We start from the raw sequence: 18,968 nt of genomic DNA on the forward strand, positions 1-18,968 counted from the left end.
AGAGACATTATGCAGAATTCCTAATAATATATAATTATATTTGATGAGGAAAAGATGTTGCTGACATGTTCCCTGCCACGTATATGTTTCGAAATGTAACTGAATTTAATGTCCCTTTCACCCGGTATTGATCCCAGCTTGCTGCACTCCACAATTTAAAATGTGGTTGCCAAGGAAAATAATCGGATAATCTGAAGGTCAAACGCAGTTTACAATTTTAGATAAAATGGTAGTTGGGCCCAGCAATTTGAATCACTTTAGGAATAGGCCATAACAGTGATTATCCTTTAATCTCACAGCTGTCATTCTGCTTGCGTTAATGGTTGCCACAAAGCAGGCCTACGTTGGTGAAGCAGATGACGGAAAATCGCAGTATCAGATGTTTGGATGGACTGGAGCCAGAAATAGCTCTAATTTTTCAGCATTTGTTTGTTTACTTATGGTTCGAAATAATTAGAAAAAAAAACAAGCGGATAGCGATCCTGACTATGGGTGCTTGTCTGTACGGAGTTTGTACATTCTGCTCATGAACTGCATGGGTTTTCTCCAGGATGTTCGGTTTCCCCCCACACTCCAAAGACGTACATGTTTGTAGGTTAGTTGGCTTGGTACATTAAAAATATTAAATTGTCCCTAGTATGTGTGGGGCAGTCAGTGTGTGGTCTGTGCGGACTTGGTGGGCTGAAGGGCCTGTTTCTGCGCTGTATCTCTGAACTAAACTAAATTAATATGCAATTTATTTCCAAATTCATTGTGTTACCATAGCAGTGTGCCGTTGCAGGCCCTGGTGAGGATATGGACAGAAACGATGGGAGAAGAAAGTCTTAAAAATGTAAAGCCAATTGTAAATCCTAAATTGTTTCTTGGCTTAGAGATTGTGCTTTGAAATAGTATGAATGAATTATACTCCAGCGTCAAAAATCACTGGCATGAACATCAATGCGACTGTAATTATGAGTACAGTCCTACACATTGCATCTTCAGTATAGTGTGTTCAGCAGTAATAATGGAGGATATGTTTCCTGAGAAATAAACTGTGTTGAATGAAGCAAATCTGTGGAATTATCCAATTGGTCCTATTCTTTCTACACCTGCAACATTTTACTATTTCTAATATTTATCTAGTTCCTCTTTATCCGGAGAGTTGTGGACGTAGCTCAAACCATCACAGCCTCCCTACCATCGACGCCATCTACACTTCACGCTGGCTCGGCAAGGCCACCAGCATAATCAAGGATCAGTCTCACCCCGGTCACTCCCTTTTCTTCCCTCTCCCATCAGGCAGGAGGTACAGAAGTTTGAAAACACATACCTCCAGATTCAGGAACTGTTTCTTCCCAGCTGTTATCAGGCAACTGAACGGTCCTCTCGTCAGATAGAGTGTATTCAATAGACGATAGGTGCAGGAGTAGGCCATTCGGCCCGTCGACCCAGCACCGCCATTCAATGTGATCATGGCTGATGATCCCCAATCAGTACCCCGTTCCTGCCTTTTCCCCATATCCCCTGACTCTGCTATTTTGAAGAGCCCTATCTAGCTCCCTCTTGAAAGCATCCAGAGAACCTGCCTCCACCGCCCTCAGAGAATTCAGAGGCAGTGAATTCCACAGACTCGCCACTCTCTGTGAGAAAAAGTGTTTCCTCGTCTCCGTTGGTCCTGATTTCCCATCTACGTCATTGGAGACCTTTGAACCGTCTTTAATTGGACCAATTTTTTCGGAAAAAATTCTGGATTGACAACTTTCACCAAGAATGAGGGAAACATATGTGTGTAGGAAGAAATTGCAGATGCCAGTTTACACCGAAGATACTGTAGACACAGAATGCTGGAGTAACTCAGCGGGACAGGCAGCATCTCTGGAGAGATGGAATGAATGGGTGACGTTTCGGGTCGAGTCTCTTCTCCATACATAAGAAGTGAGAAGCAAAGATGAAAAAGAAACACAATGTGAGTGTAACTGAAGTACCAGGTGCCTGCCCCCCTTTGGCTACTGAAATGAAGGCAATGTCCTGTTTTGAGACTCCATACTTGGGTTCGACCAGGGCAATGTGCTCGATGGGTTCTGTTGCGTGTTGTGAATGCAGCTCTCTCGTCCAGTAACGAACCCAATGTCACAGCTGGAAGATCCATCCCTCTGAATCATTGCTGGCTTTAGTAGCTCCATCACCGACAACAACGATATCAGCTGTCATAACCATTAGGAATTCCTACCCTAAATCTCTGCACTTCGCAAGCACTCTTTCTTCCCATAGGATGAATTTAATCATTACTTCCTTCACCAAGTTTTTAGTATTTCAACGGTTCAATGGTATTTGTATCTAGATATAGTGAAATTCTTTGTTTTGCATTCAGTTCCATAAAACCACACGATACATGAGCATAATCATACACAAGTCCAAAAATGCAACACATGTAGTGTAAAATGGTAGACTTCTGTGAGGCACCATCATGTGTGGTTCCTATCTAATATTGTTTGATAACCTTTCTAAGAATTGCTTTCTATATTAAGGGCCTCAAGTAGTTTGTGGTTTTTGTTACATCTCCACACCTGCGGTGACAGCCCCACATGATTATCACTAGTAGATGTGCCGACGTCCACATTTATTATGATTGGCATTGTACCACTTTGCTCAAGTGGCTCTCACACCCATATTAATGAAGTGTTTTGAGCGGCTGGTCATGCAACACATCAAAACTGTCTCCCTGCGAACCTGGACCCACTACAGTACGCCTACAGAACCAACCGGTCCACAGAGGACGCAGTCTCCACTGCACTCCACCTCGCACTGTCACATCTCGACCAGAAGAACGCCTACGCCAGGATCCTCTTCATAGATTTCCGCTCGGCTTTTAACCCAATCATTCCACAGCAGCTGGTGGAAAAGCTGAAGCTGTTGAAGGTGGACACTGGCACCTGCAATTGGGTCCTTAACTTCTTGACGCAGCGGCAGCAGACAGTCAGGGTGGGCAGCCATACATCAAGAACCATCGCAGTGAGCACTGGATCACCCCAAGGCTGTGTCCAGAGCCCCCTGCTGTTCAGTCTGCTTACCCGTGACTGCACTGCCAGACTCAGCAACAATCACATCAACAAGTTCGCTGACGACACAACAGTGGTGGGTCTCATCAGTGACAATAATGACTCGGCATACCGGATGTCGGTGGAGCTGCTTACAGAGTGGTGCAGACCTCACAACCTCACCCTCAACGTGGATAAGACAAAGGAGATGGTGATTGATTTCAGGAGGGCTGGCAAACACCGTCACACACCGCTGAACATTGATGGTGCTGCTGTGGAGAGGGTTAGCAGCGTGAAGTTCCTGGGAGTTCACCTAGCGGACGACCTGACCTCAACGACCAACACCACAGCAGTCATCGAAAGAGCACAGCAGCGGCTCCACCCCCTCCGGAGACTCAGAAAAGCAGGTCTCCCCACTGTTCACATAACGAACTTCTACAGGGGTACCATTGAAAGCATACTGACCTACGGCATCACTTCCTGGTTTGGGAGCTGCAAGGCCTACGAACCAAGACAGCTAAACAGGATAGGGAAGACAGCCAGTAGGATCATTGGTGCCCCCCTCCCTTTCCTGTTGGAGATCTATCAGAAGTGCAGCATTCGCAGAGCCATCTCCATCATTAAGGACCCTTACCACCCATCCCACCACATCTTCTCCATTCTGCCATCTGGGAAGAGGTACAGGAGTATCAGCTGCAGAACCAGCAGGATGCTCCACAGCTTCTTCCCACAAGCAATAAAAATGGTTAACGGACTGTGTCCCCTCCCCATACATCATACACCCCCCACATCTAACCTCGCCCAACACTTTGACAGCTAGACACCTGTCAAGGTAAAGCCATTGTTCGGTTTGAATGCCTGTTTTTAGTTCTATTTTTAGGTCTATTTTAGAGATGATAATTTTTTACTTGTATGTATTTATTTCTGTTTTTATTAATTGCACTGACAAAAACTGATGAGAAACAATGTTTTGTTTCTTCTGTGTAAAGTGAATACTGATGTGGCCTAAACTGGTTCCTCCGGACATTGAACATATTTTTCTGCACACAGTATCACTGAAAACACAAACCTATTTTGATTGCATCCATCCAATATTATTGTTATACGAGTCTCCATGTATCTACTTACATATATGAACTGCTACCACCCAGACTGGCAACTCGTCCCTATCATGATATTGCATAGATTACCCAAAAGTATGATAACTTTGTAGTTAACTCATCTTTGCAGGTACGTAGATATCATTTTTTGGTTGCGCTCAGTTTTAATATGTAATAGTCGCCATTAACTCTCCCCCCCTCTGTCTCCAACCCCCCCCCTCCCCCTCTCCCCCCCTCCCCCTCTCCCCCCCTCTCCCCTCCCCCCCCTCCCCCCCCCTCCCCCCTCTCCCCCTCCCCCCCCCTCTTCCCCTCTTCCCCTTCCCCCCTCTCCCCCCTCTTCCCCTCTCCTCCCTCCTCTCTCCCCCCTTCTCTCCCTTCTTCCCTTCTCTCCCTTCCCTCTCCCCTTCTCTTCTCTCCCTCTCTCCCTTCTCTCCCTTCTCTCCCTCTCTCTCTCCCCACAGTCACACAGAGTCAGATTCAGCCACAGTTTTAGCTTAAGTCCAGAGACTGAAGAAGGGTCTCGACCCGAAACATCACCTATTCTTTCTATCCAGAGATACTGCCTGTCCCGCTGAGTTACTCCAGCATTTTGTGTCTATCTTCAATAGGATTTAAGTGTATCATGGTAAATTTCTAAATGATATTGAAGAAACGTAACTGCATATTGTGCAGTGACCATGATGCAGATGGGTAGTGAATTTCCGAAGGTGAGCAGAACAGATGAGCATCTGCACGGCCATCACACACGTCCCGTTCCGTGCCAATGTAATTTGATCTGCAAGGCAATAAAGCAGGTTGGCTTCACACTTCTTTGATGAAAAAGCTGCGATTTGTTTACACGTAGTCAAACTTTTGGGATGTTACTGTCAGCTGAGAACTGGCTCCTTAACAGAAGGTAGACACAAAATGCTGGAGGAACTCAACAGGCCAGGCAGTATCTCTGGAAATGCAACAGAAACTCTTCTCACGAGTTCAGTCTTGGTAAAAATTCTTAAAACTCAATCTATCCTGGAGCTCTCTTTGAAAGACATCTCTTTCTCCATATCCCCCCCATGTGCTCACTAATATTGTAAATTGATGCCGAGGCATGAGGACAGCAGCTGAAAGGAACGTAAATTACAACGACAATGATTTCAAGAATCCCTAATTAAATAGACGTCTGATCAGTAGATTTGTCAGAAATTATTTTCCGGTATCATCTATTTGTGGTTATTAATAAAAGTTTGCAGCAAAATATAATTACCATTTAATTCCAAGATATACGTCTGAATGAAGTGTTAATCGCAGGAGTTATGGAAAAAACCCAAATCTGTAATATGAATCAATTACAAATTACCAGACTGATTTTAGTGTTGAAAGTGAATCTGGTCACAATCTTTAATGTAACAAATCTAGAAGTTGATTTAAGTTAAGGGCCTGTCCCACTGTACGAGGTAATTCAAGAGTTCTCCCGAGTTTTCCCCCAATTTGAACTCGGAGAATGTCTGTAGCGGGTCCGTCGGAGTTTGTGGATGTCTCGTAGCGGCTCGTACGAGTAAAAAGTAACAATTCTTTTCATCACAAGTATTTTTTTACTCATGGACATTTTTCACAAAATATTAAAAAAATGTCACGAGTTTACCGGATTTCCCGAATACCGACCGTTACTCGTACGAGCCACTATGGGATATCCACAAACTCCTACGGACCCGCTACGGACATTCTCCGAGTTTGAATCGGGGGGGAAAACTCAGGAGAACTCTTGAATTACCTCGTACAGTGGGACAGGCCCTTAAAAGTGTGACTCTTGAAACTAATTAGGCACAAAATCATTTCCACTTTTTCTTAGTTTGCGGATGACACGAAGCTGGGGGGCAGTGTTAGCTGTGAGGAGGATGCTAGGAGGCTGCAAGGTGACTTGGATAGGCTGGGTGAGTGGGCAAATGCATGGCAGATGCAGTATAATGTGGATAAATGTGAGGTTATCCACTTTGGTGGCAAAAACAGGAAAGTAGACTATTATCTGAATGGTGGCCGATTAGGAAAAGGGGATATGCAACGAGACCTGGGTGTCATGGCACACTAGTCATTGAAAGTAGGAATGCAGGTGCAGCAGGCAGTGAAGAAAGCAAATGGTATGTTAGCATTCATAGCAAAAGGATTTGAGTATAAGAGCAGGGAGGTTCTACTGCAGTTGTACAGGGTCTTGGTGAGACCACACCTGGAATATTGCGTACAGTTTTGGTCTCCTAATCTGAAGAAAGACATTCTTGCCATAGAGGGAGTACAGAGAATGTTCACCAGACTGATTCCTGGCATGGCAGGACTTTCATATGAATAAAAAAAGACTGGATAGACTCGGCTTGTACACGCTAGAATTTAGAAGATTGAGGGGGGATCTTATAGAAACTTACAAAATTCTTAAGGGGTTGGACAGGCTAGATGCAGGTAGATTGTTCCCGATGTTGGGGAAGTCCAGAACTAGGTGTCACAGTTTAAGGATAAGAGGGAAGTCTTTTAGGACCGAGATGAGAAAATCATTTTTTACACAGTGGTGAATCTGTGGAATTCTCTGCCACAGAAGGTAGTTGAGGCCAGTTCATTGGCTATATTTAAGAGGGAGTTAGATGTGGCCCTTGTGGCTAAAGGGATCAGGGAGTATGGAGAGAAGGCAGGGATGGGATACTGAGTTGGATGATCAGCCATGATCATATCGAATGGCGATGCAGGCTCGAAGGGCTGAATGGCCTAATCCTGCACCTATTTTCTATGTTTCTATGTTTATGTTTCCTGTACATAATGGACGGATTAGTATAGTATGTCACATTTGAGTAATCAGTTGAAACCATTTACACTGAAGACAGGCACAGGTATGATTACCAGGCATACGTGAAACAATGAATGGTTTCTGATGATGTGTTTCAAATCCGGGACTGCAGTTATCTGAATGCTGTGTGGAACTAATTGACATATTTGGGTGAACTCGTGAAGTCCATATACAAAGAGATTTGTGTCTCTTGCAGATTTAAAACTTCTGACTTCAGAACACTGCTGAATCAGAATAACTGAGGTTTCAACTGTGGTGAAAGCAAACTGGGAACTTAATCTTTCAGAAGAAATAAAAGGAATAGTAGGCCATTTGGCCCTCAATGTCTGATCTTTACCTCAACGCCACTTTCGTGCACTAATTCTCTATAAACTTCTCGGAAAACAGAGGCAATGGCAATTGGCAGAGCAGGTTTATATCCATTATTTAAAATTTTGAGACCCAAATGTATGTGATCTTTTATTCACCAATTTGTTTAAATTAATTTGCTTTTGAGTGTTATCTCCATGATGCTTATTACAAATAAAAATCAACTACTGTGCTATTTTCAATGAAAGGTAACCAGATGCATAAAGCTACCCTAGAATTCGCTTGCAAATCCACCAACCACATGGACCCACCATTGTGTATGACAACAGAGAAGGAAAATATTTCAAGTAATTGCCTTTACATTAGCTCCTGGATAGTAAGACTCTCTGTACTAATAAGATTGCAGTTAAGTGGTCCAGCAAATAAATTGAGAATATTGACGTCTGCTCCACTCACAGAAATTTGACGATACTAAATCATAAGGAATTAATTAGCAATTTAAATAATTGTCCTTGTTTCTGTGGACCTCTTTTAAAAAGCAGTCCCTCGACTTCTAGATTAAGTGACATCGTTTGAAAGGGATAGATAGTAAGACAAAAAGAGCTGACCATCACAAAAACACAAAGGCTCATGACTAATTTAGTAAGAAATGGCTGTTCTGTGGGTCATCCACTGAGAGCTAATTCAATAAAAATGTAGACTGCTGGTGCGTTTGTTACGTTAAGTGAAGTATAATGTGCTCCAACTGAGAATGCCACTTGTCCTTAAATACATTATTTAGCAACTGAGTGAGTTAAGAAACAAAGAAGAGAAGCTACCATCACCAAGGTTAACGGGAGATGATAGGATGGTAAAAGCAGTGAAAATCTTCACGGCACTTTAACTGAAAGCAATCCAGGTGGAAGAAAGACACGATGGAAACCAAACGCGAGGTTAGTGATCAATTATTTGATAAATGCAGTCAACAATTAATGGAAATTATAAAAAATATTGTGGAGGTTGTAAATTAATGCTGCCCTTTGTTTATAAAAATATCAGAGAATAGTTGAGCAAATGGAAGGGTTATAAAGTCCAGCTTAAGTTAATTTGTGTAATGTTCATTAGACACCAGCATTTATGTCTTTTATTAAAATGTTTATATAATTCTTTGTTAAATTTACTGATAAATGTTTATTTTAACTAATTTCCTGCAAGGTTGCACACGCAGTCTTGTATTCGCGTAATGATTTCCAAATAAGATAATGAAAATGATGCAGTATATTTTGTAAAACTTATTCACTGCTCGTTGTGATAAGTCCTTTAACAATGTACAGGGAGAAGTATTTAATTAATGCATCTGCAGTGATAATTAATGTAGATTGTAACCTTATCAACAGGTATTGGACATTTTGAGCCTTTGCCACCATCTAATTACTGGGTCATTGGAGTAATGCACGCAATAGTTTTATATATTGGTTATTTCAAAGGGGACCAGAAACTAATCTCTCTTAAATGCAGCCAGATCATTACTAATCCCTCTTAAATTCAAGCAGATCATTACAGCACAAACACTTTTCTTGAAAACATTTCATGAAGTCATCACTAACTTTATCTGTATCAGTCTTGGCCTTCCAGCCATCTGAATACAAGTACAGTCCAAGGGAACTTCAGGAACCATTTTGCACAAAGGCAACTCTGTTCAAACGGAATCATTTTTTTATCTCATGGCATAACGCCTCAAGCAAAACCAACTCTCAGCAAAGCTGCAAGATCCAAAAACACTCTTCACATTCAACCCTTGAACATATCATTGTCTAGAAATGTATTCATATAGAATCCAATGTCATTCAAAAATCGTATACAGTCGTACAGCATGGAAACAGGTCCCTTGGCTCAATTCATCCATACTGACCAAGACCATCTAAGCTCGTCCCATTTACCTGCGTTTGGCTCGTATCCCTCTGAACCTTCCCTGTCCATGTACCTGTTCAAATGTCCTTTAAATGTTTTTATTATACCAGCTTCAAATAATTCCTCCATCAGGTCTTTCCCCATACCCATCCCCTCTGTGTGATAAAGATTGTTCCTCAGGTTCTTATGAAATCTTTCCCTTCTCATCTAAAATTTGTGCTCTTTAGTTTTGTATTTCCCCTTCCCTACATTCACCATATCTATTCCCCTCATGATTTTATACATCTCCATAAGAACACCCCCCTGCCTCTTGAACTCCAAGGAATAGTCCTAGCTTGATGAACCTCTTCATGTAGCTCAGCCACTTGCAACCATACAAGATCCTTGTAAACCTTTCCGCTCTCTTTCTAGCTTAATGACATAATTCCTACAGCAGGTTGACCAATGGAGTTGACATAATACTCCAAGTGCAGCCTCATCAGTGCCTGGCACAACTGAAACATAACGTCCCAACGTCTATACTCAATTCCCTCCGTGACAAAGGTCAATGTGTCAGAAGACCTCTGCGCCACCATAAGGTCATAAGTAATAGGAGCAGAATTAGGCCATTCGGTCCATCAAGCCTACACCACCATTCACTCATTGGTGATTTATCTCTCACTCCTAACCCCATTCTCCTGTCTTCTTCCCATAACCGCTGACACCTGTACTAATCAAGAATATATCTATCTTTTTAAAAATATCCATTGACATGGCATCCATAGCCTTCTGGTGCAAAGAATTCCATAGATTCACCACCCTCTCTAAATAAATTCCTTCTCATCTCCTACCCAAAGGAATGTCTTTTAATTCTGAGGCTATAACCTCTAGTCCTAGACTCTCCCACTAGTGGACACATCCTCTCCGCATCCACTCTATCCAAGCCTTTCACTATTTGTGAACTACCCTACCTACCTGCGATGCCATTTTCAGGGAATATAATTGAAAATAATGAGTTGCTATGTTTCAAAATCGCTGCATCTGATCTCATCTCCCTAGCCTTTACTTCATCAGAACTTTCCTATACAGCACAGCACAAAGCAGCTAGTGCAGCTAGTTTTGAAATTAATCTAAACTATGGGGTAATTTAATGAGAATTGATTTTCAGAGTTACTGGTTATACCACAGGGATATCCACAAATGCATCTCTCTTTCTGTCTAAACACAAATTAACTTGTGAGATTAATAACATTTGCCTTCTGCCCATGAATTTATCTTTCAGAAGTTCCACTAGTCCAAGTCACATTAATATATATCAATGCATTTTCCTGCAGGAACCATGTAATTTAAGTTCATCAAAGGATGATATGGTGTCAGTTTCTTGGCTCTGCTCAGTGCATTTGTTCTCAATGAGAGCACAAGCTTTCTCCAGCAATCACATAATTCATGCAGATTCAAGAACTTTCACAGAAGCTAAGTGAGAGCCATGAAAATGAAGCTTGTTTTTCACAAGGGTGACTCAGTTTTACTCCACTGTTAAGGAACCACCCTTGAGGAAAATTACAGAAAACAGCTTTTTATTTTGGAAGAAAAAAGATAGAAACATAGAAACATAGAAATTAGGTGCAGGAGTAGGCCATTTGGCCCTTCGAGCCTGCACCGCCATTCAATATGATCATGGCTGATCATCCAACTCAGTATCCCGTACCTGCCTTCTCTCCATACCCTCTGATCCCTTTGGCCACAAGGGCCACATCTAACTCCCTCTTAAATATAGCCAATGAACTGGCCTCGACTACCCTCCATGGCAGAGAGTTCCAGAGATTCACCACTGTCTGTGTGAAAAAAGTTCTCCTCATCTCGGTTTTAAAGGATTTCCCCCTTATCCTTAAGCTGTGACCCCTTGTCCTGGACTTCCCCAACATCGGGAACAATCTTCCTGCATCTAGCCTGTCCAACCCCTTAAGAATTTTGTAAGTTTCTATAAGATCCCCTCTCAATCTCCTAAATTCTAGAGAGTATAAACCAAGTCTATCCAGTCTTTCTTCATAAGACAGTCCTGACATCCCAGGAATCAGTCTGGTGAACCTTCTCTGCACTCCCTCTATGGCAATAATGTCCTTCCTCAGATTTGGAGACCAAAACTGTACGCAATACTCCAGGTGTGGTCTCACCAAGACCTTGTACAACTGCAGTAGAACCTCCCTGCTCCTATACTCAAATCCTCTTACTATGAAAGCCAACATACCATTCACTTTCTTTACTGCCTGCTACACCTGCATGCCTACCTTCAATGACTGGTGTACCACGACACCCAGGTCTCGCTGCATCTCCCCCTTTCCCAATCGGCCACCATTTAGATAATAGTCTGCTTTTTTCTGTTCTTGCCACCAAAATGGATAACCTCACGTTTACCCACATTATACTGCATCTGCCAAACATTTGCCCACTCACCCAGCCTATCCAAGTCACCCTGCAGTCTCCTAGCATCCTCCTCACACCTAACACTGCCCCCCAGCTTAGTGTTATCCGCAAACTTGGAGATATTGCCTTCAATTCCCTCATCCATATCATTAATATATATTGTAAATAGCTGGGGTCCCAGTACTGAGCCTTGCGGTACCCCACTAGTCACTGCCTGCCATTGTGAAAAGGACCCGTTTACTCCTACTCTTTGCTTCCTGTTTGCCAGCCAGTTCTCTATCCACATCAATACTGAACCCCCAATGCCGTGTGCTTTAAGTTTGTATACTAATCTCTTATGTGGGACCTTGTCGAAAGCCTTCTGGAAGTCCAGATACACCACATCCACTGGTTCTCCCCTATCCACGCTACTAGTTACATCCTCGAAAAAGTCTATAAGATTCGTCAGACACGATTTACCTTTCGTAAATCCATGCTGACTTTGTCCAATGATTTCACCACTTTCCAAATGTGCTGCTATTCCATCTTTAATAACTGACTCTAGCAGTTTCCCCACTACCGATGTTAGACTAACTGGTCTGTAATTCCCCGTTTTCTCTCTCCCTCCCTTCTTAAAAAGTGGGGTTACGTTTGCTACCCGCCAATCCTCTGCAACTACTCCAGAATCTAAAGAGTTTTGAAAGATTATTACTAATGCATCCACTATTTCTGGAGCTACTTCCTTAAGTACTCTGGGATGCAGCCTATCTGGCCCTGGGGATTTATCGGCCTTTAATCTATTCAATTTACCCAACACCACTTCCCGACTAACCTGGATTTCACTCAATTTCTCCAACTCCTTTGACCCGCGGGCCCCTGCTATTTCCGGCAGATTATTTATGTCTTCCTTAGTGAAGACGGAACCAAAGTAGTTATTCAATTGGTCCGCCATATCCTGGTTCCCCATGATCAACTCACCTGTTTCTGACTGCAAGGGACCTACATTTGTTTTAACTAATCTCTTTCTTTTCACATATCTATAAAAACTTTTGCAGTCAGTTTTTATGTTCCCTGCCAGTTTTCTTTCATAATCCATTTTCCCTTTCCTAATTAAGCCCTTCGTCCTCCTCTGCTGGTCTCTGAATTTCTCCCAGTCCTCCGGTATGCTGCTTTTTCAGGCTAGTTTGTACGCATCATCCTTTGCTTTGATACTATCCCTGATTTCCCTTGTTATCCACGGATGCACTACCTTCCCTGATTTATTCTTTTGCCAAATTGGGATGAACAATTTTTGTAGTTCATCCATGCAGTCTTTAAATGTCTTCCATTGCATATCCACTGTCAACCCTTTTAGAATGAATTGCCAGTCAATCTTGGCCAATTCACGTCTCATACCCTCAAAGTTACCTTTCTTTAAGTTCAAAACCATTGTTTCTGAATTAACAATGTCACTCTCCATCCTAATGAAGAACTCAACCATATTATGGTCACTCTTGCCCAAGGGGCCACGCATAACAAGACTACTAACTAACCCTTCCTCATTACTCAATACCCAGTCTAAAATAGCCAGCTCTCTCGTTGGTTCCTCTACATGTTGATTTAGATAACTATCCCGCATACATTCCAAGAAATCCTCTTCCTCAGCACCCCTGCCAATTTGATTCACCCAATCTATATGTAGATTGAAGTCACCCATTATAACTGCTTTGCCTTTGTCGCAAGCATTTCTAATTTCCTGTTTGATACCATCTCCAACTATTGGAGATGATATCAAACAGAAAGAATCTTTAGGACGGCACAGTGGCGCAGCGGTGGAGTTGCTGCCTTACAGCGCTAGAGACCTGGGTTTGATCCTGCCTATGGGTGCTGTCTGTGCAGAATTTGTACATTCTCCCTTTGACCACATTCCCAAGGCGTACAGGTTTGTAGGATAATTGGCTTCGGTAAAGATTGTAAATTGTCCCTAGTGTGTAGGATAGTATTAATGTTGGGGGATTGCTAGTTGGGGCAGGCTCGGTGGGCTGAAGGACCTGTTTCTGCGCTAAAGTATCTCTAAAGTCTAAAGTGGTGCGCAGGAACCATAATGTTGCTGAAATTAACACTTCCCTGTGTTTATATCAAGAGAGGAATTAGTTCAAATATTTTGATGCAGTTTTCAAGGATTTTCTGGTTCTTTGATTACTACTACAGGAGAATATCATATTCTATCCATTTTTACATAAAGGTCATAAGAGTCTAAAGAATGAATCACTTGTTTATGCAGTGGGAAGGTGCTATAGACCTGCACGGGAAGGTAGATGCTCCTGCCCCCACGTGTCTCAGGTAGATGGGGCTTGTCAGCCTGGAAGGCAGTCCATCTAGGAGAGGTAAAACTCTGATTTAAAACCTCCACTGCCTTGTGGCCATATCCAGTCATGGAAAAGGCTCCAGAAGTAAACCTCAAGTAAATCCGGAGTTGGAGCCCCCAAGGTAGTTCGTCATTATCTACAACCTCGCTCTGGCAGCTCCTGCGATGGCGCTGGTGCCAAACTGTAACGGCCCTGCTGTTCCTTTGGATCGATCAGCGACGTGGAGAGGGGGGACGTTCTGCATGGGCAACAGCCTGTCCTCCATATGACATCGCCCAGGCTTGCATCCGACCACACATCACCTGCAAACTAGGATGCATCACCCATTGTCAGTCAGGACCGAGGCGGGGCCCACTTCTACCCATATCCTTTTTGTCACAATTGTTTGATTGATTGTGAGTTCACAGAGAAAGTTAAGGAATGATGATGGGACACTTTTTACAATGATAATTATGTACCTGGAAAAATACATTCAGCTTTTTCATGAATCTATTTTTTCCATTGGTTTGAATTTAATTTGGCGTAAGGTGTTAGGGGAAATTTCTCTGCCTTTATATTTTTCTGAAGGTTACTTTCTGATCGATGATTCTGTCAGCTCGAGGTTCAACTTGTCGAGGACTAGAGTCAGTTGATGGAGTAACAAGATACACCCAGATGGTTTATTCAACAGTCCAGATGGTAGAGCACTCTTTGTCTCCGAGATCTATTACAATCGTGTATCATTTATGGTGAATTCTATTCTGGTAGCACAGTAACTTTTCATGGTGTTAGAAAACTATCTTCATGTGAACCTAATCCTTAAGCCTCATCTGTGGATAACCTTCTAAGCACATGCACCTCAGGTTTTCTATCTTATAAGGATAGGGTGGGTTTGGAATCCGTGACAAAATCTGCTGATTTTTAATAGACTTAAATTTACTAGATCATGCACCAGATTAAAATTCCGCTGTTCCCTTCCTAACTTGGACATATGTTTCCTCCTTGGCTTTGCCGACTGAGTTAAAAAACGTCAATACATGTCAGCTTCAAACTTTGGACCCTCCTTTAACTTGTTGAGTCCGAAAAGGGGGTCCCGAACCGAAACGTCACCTACCCATGTTCTCCAGAAGTGCTGCCCAACTTGCTGAGTTACTCTAGCACTTTGTGTCTTTTTTGTAAACCAGCATTTGCAGTTCCTAGTATCCACATTTACCTTGTTGATGGTTTAGTTAGTTCAGGGAGCACATAGAGTTGAGTTTAATTTTTTAAATCAATAACCAAGGCTTTTAGTTCCATTGTCATACTTACTGTGAAATGAGCTACACAAAGGATAAAGCTGGTTGATATAAAACTCTTCATCGAGGTACATGGATAGGTTAGGTTTAGTGGGATATGGACTAACAGGCAGGTGGGAGTAGTGTAGATGGGGTAAATTGGTCGGCGTGGGCAAGTTGAGTCGAAGCATGTTTCCATGCTGTATGAATCTATGATTCTATTGTTTGATTATTGGGTAAAATTGGGTATGGAGTCATACTTTGGTCATTTGTTGGACACGGTGCTGGGGTTAACTGCAGGAGTGGAGGAGGCAAAGTTGTAAATAAACAGTGAGCCCAAGTTGGCAGAACAATCTCTTTGGTTATTGCAGAATCTTTGTAATCCCATGTGTTATGCATGTCATGTTTTTAATGTAGGGTACAGCTTGAATCATCTGTTACAATGTCAAGTAGTTTCATTCATTTGGATTTAGCTGTATGTACAGCCAAGGCATATTTTGAAGTGTAAGGATTATTTGTCATTAATCTATCTATCTGATGAATAATTTAAGTAGAATTAGCAGCAGCCAAGTGCTTAGTATTCTAGCACTTTCATACTGTAGATGCACCATGCATTGATGTTTATAAGATTGTAAATATATTGAACCCATTTATTTTAGACTTTAGATATCTAGTGTGGAAGCAGACCCTTCGGCCCTCCGAGACTGTGCCGACCAGTGATCACCTGTTCACTACCACTAGCCTACGCACTAGGGACAATTTACAATTTACAGAAGCCAATTAACCTATAAACCTGTATGTCTTTAGAGTGTGGGAAGAAACTGGGGCACCCGGATGAAAACACGCAGTCACAGGGAGAATGCACAAACTCCGTCACACAGCATCTGTAGTCAGGATCAAACCCAGGTCTCTGGCACTGTAAGACAGCAACTCTACTGCTGCACCACTGTGCCACCACCTATATATGGTAGTACCAGATAAACACATTTTTTTTTAAATAACCATGCTCTTGGGAGGTTACTTATTTTGTCTGGAGATGTAGAATATTCAAGAAAGACAGCTGCTTAACGTTCCATGGATGTACAGCAGGTGAAATTAAGTCACTGCAATATCCCTGTGCAACACGATGATAATCTACGGGCCACCTTGAGAAAGTTAATCTATGTTAGCAACCATTATTAAAGTCATTATGGCAGGACAATGAAGAATTCTATTAATGCATTGGAAGCAGTTCAGAGAAGCGTTACTAGACCAAAAGCTGTAATGGGTAGGTTGTTTTATGAGGAAAGGTTGGGCAGGCTTGGCTTTAATCTGCTGCAATTTGGAAGATTGAGAGGGGACCTGAGTGAAACAGAAGATATAATGAGTAGATCATTCAGACATTCATGTCTCCTCCACAATTCCACAAGGTCATGACAGAATATCCACTTAAATAATATTTTCTTACTTTCTCCCCATATTCTTTAATGCCTTTAGCATTAAGAAATGTATCTACCTGCTTGAATATATTGAATGACTTGCCATTGTTGACTACTGCGGTCGAGAAGTCCATGGGTTAGCCACCAACTGGGTGAAGACATTTCTCCTTATCTTTGTTCTAAACTAACAGCATACCTGGTTCTGCAGCTATGCACCTGGTTTTGGACTTCCCAGCCTTTGGGAACATCCTCCCTGCATCTAGTTGTCAAGTCCTCTTTTCTAATCTCCAATGAACATAGGCCTAACTGACTAATATACCCTTGTGCTTCAGAAATCTGCATTGCATTTATCCATGACAAGAATGGCCTTCTTCAGATAAGGAGATTAGAATAGGACACAGTATTCTAGATTGGGTCTCATCGAGGCCCTGCAGAGTGACTTTTCCACTCCTTCAATCAAATCCTCTTGCAACGAAGGCCAACATACCAATGGCCTTTGTAAGTGCTCACCTCACGTAAATATTTCCTTTCAGTATCTGGTCCCACTGCACCTTCCCTTTTCCCAGACTATCAACATTCAGAAATAATCTGCCTTCTGCTCTGGATGACCGCTTGTTTACCCAGATTAAGCTCTATCTGCTATACCTGTGCCCAGTTACCCAACTTGTCTAAATGATATAAAAACTCAAGGAGTCTCGACAATATTGACAATATTGATGTGGTGACGATGCTTCCTCATGTGGGAGAATCTTGAACTAGAGATCCATTTTTAAGATAAGAAGTTGTTTGTTTAAGATGGATTAAGTATTTTATTTCTTAGAGGGCTTTGAGTCTTTGCAACTCTGTCTAGAGGGGCCAAGTGTCCAGCTCCTGCTCCTAATATGTATTATCATCAATAACATTATGTAAGATTGGATACCTGTACCTCTGTGAAATATATTTGTAATTAGTTGGGAGAAGCAAATGTTCAGACTCCCCACCTTAACTATCTAAGAACAGCTTTGCAAGAGATTAACAGCAATTGCCAGAGACTTGTGCATCTAATTTAAAGCTGCTATTTAATTAATCAAAGGAGCAATTTGGGGGAAGAAGCAATTTGTTTTTTCTTTTTCTTTTTTTTTCTTGGAACAAGTAATTGCAATTTGTATCTTGTTACACTTGGTGCAATGTACATGTGATGTAACGCTGAGTTCAGTTTGATCTCGAGATTAGGAACCTAATACCCAGCTCAGCTATCATGATGGGCAGTTCACTTTGCCTTAATAATTGAACATCAACCTTTTTAACACTCATTCTCCCTCGTGCCTCCTGAAACTACCAATGTTTCTGATAATCGGAATTATTTTACCTTAAGCTGAAAAAAACAAGAAAATGTTTCTATTTCAACAGGGTCAGGAAGACTTGCTCAAAACAATGAAAAGAGCTGTTGTGTTGGAGGTACATTGGCAAATGCCCCAGGACTTGGTATACGCACAGCAACTGGAGCTTGAAAGACAAAGGTACAAGATTTCATCCTTGCAGCAAATTATTAATCACAAAGCTGGGTGGCAGTGTCAACTGTGAGGAGGGTGCTATGAGGATGCAGGGTGACTTGGACAGGTTGGTAAACTGCAGATGCATGGCAGATGCATTTTAATGGGGATAAATGTGAGGTTATCCACTATGGTAGCAAGAACAGGAAGGCGGATTATTATTTGAATGGTGTCAAGTTACGAAAAGTTTAACGAGATCTGGGTGTCCTTGTACATCAATCACTGAAAGTAAGCATGCAGGTACAGCAGGCAGTGAAGAAAGCTAATGGCATGTTGGCCTTCATAACAAGAGGAGTTGAGTATAGGAGCAAAGAGGTCCTTCTGCAGTTGTTGTATAGGGCCCTAGTGAAACCACACCTGGAGTAGTGTGTGCAGTTTTGGTCTCCAAATTTGAGGAAGGGCATTCTTGCTATTGAGGGAGTTCACGAGGTTAATTCCCGGAATGGCGGGACTGTCATATGTTGAAAGATTCGAGCGACTGGGCTTGTATTCACTGGAATTTAGAAGGATGAGAGGGGATCTTATTGAAACATATAAGATTATTAAGGGATTGAACCAGGGGCCTCAGTTTAAGAATAAGGGGTAGGCCATTTAGAACGGAGATGAGGAAAAACTTTTTTACCCAGAGAGTTGTGAATCTGTGGAAATCTCTGCCCCAGAAGGCAGTGGAGGCCAATTCTTTGGATGCTTTCAAGAGAGAGTTAGATAGAGCTCTTAAAGATAGCGGAGTCAAGGGATATGGGGAGAAGGCAGGAACGGGTACTGATTGTAGATGATCAGCCATGATCACAGTGAATGGCGGTGCTGACTCGAAGGGCTGAATGGCCTACTCCTGCACCTAATGTCTATTGTCTAATACAGAGTCAAGAGTATTTAATTGGAACAATTCTTACTTGCTGCCGTTTAACAT

This window comes from Leucoraja erinacea, chromosome 19 (genome assembly GCF_028641065.1).
Source record: "Leucoraja erinacea ecotype New England chromosome 19, Leri_hhj_1, whole genome shotgun sequence".
In the NCBI taxonomy this organism is placed as follows: Eukaryota; Metazoa; Chordata; class Chondrichthyes; order Rajiformes; family Rajidae; genus Leucoraja; species Leucoraja erinaceus.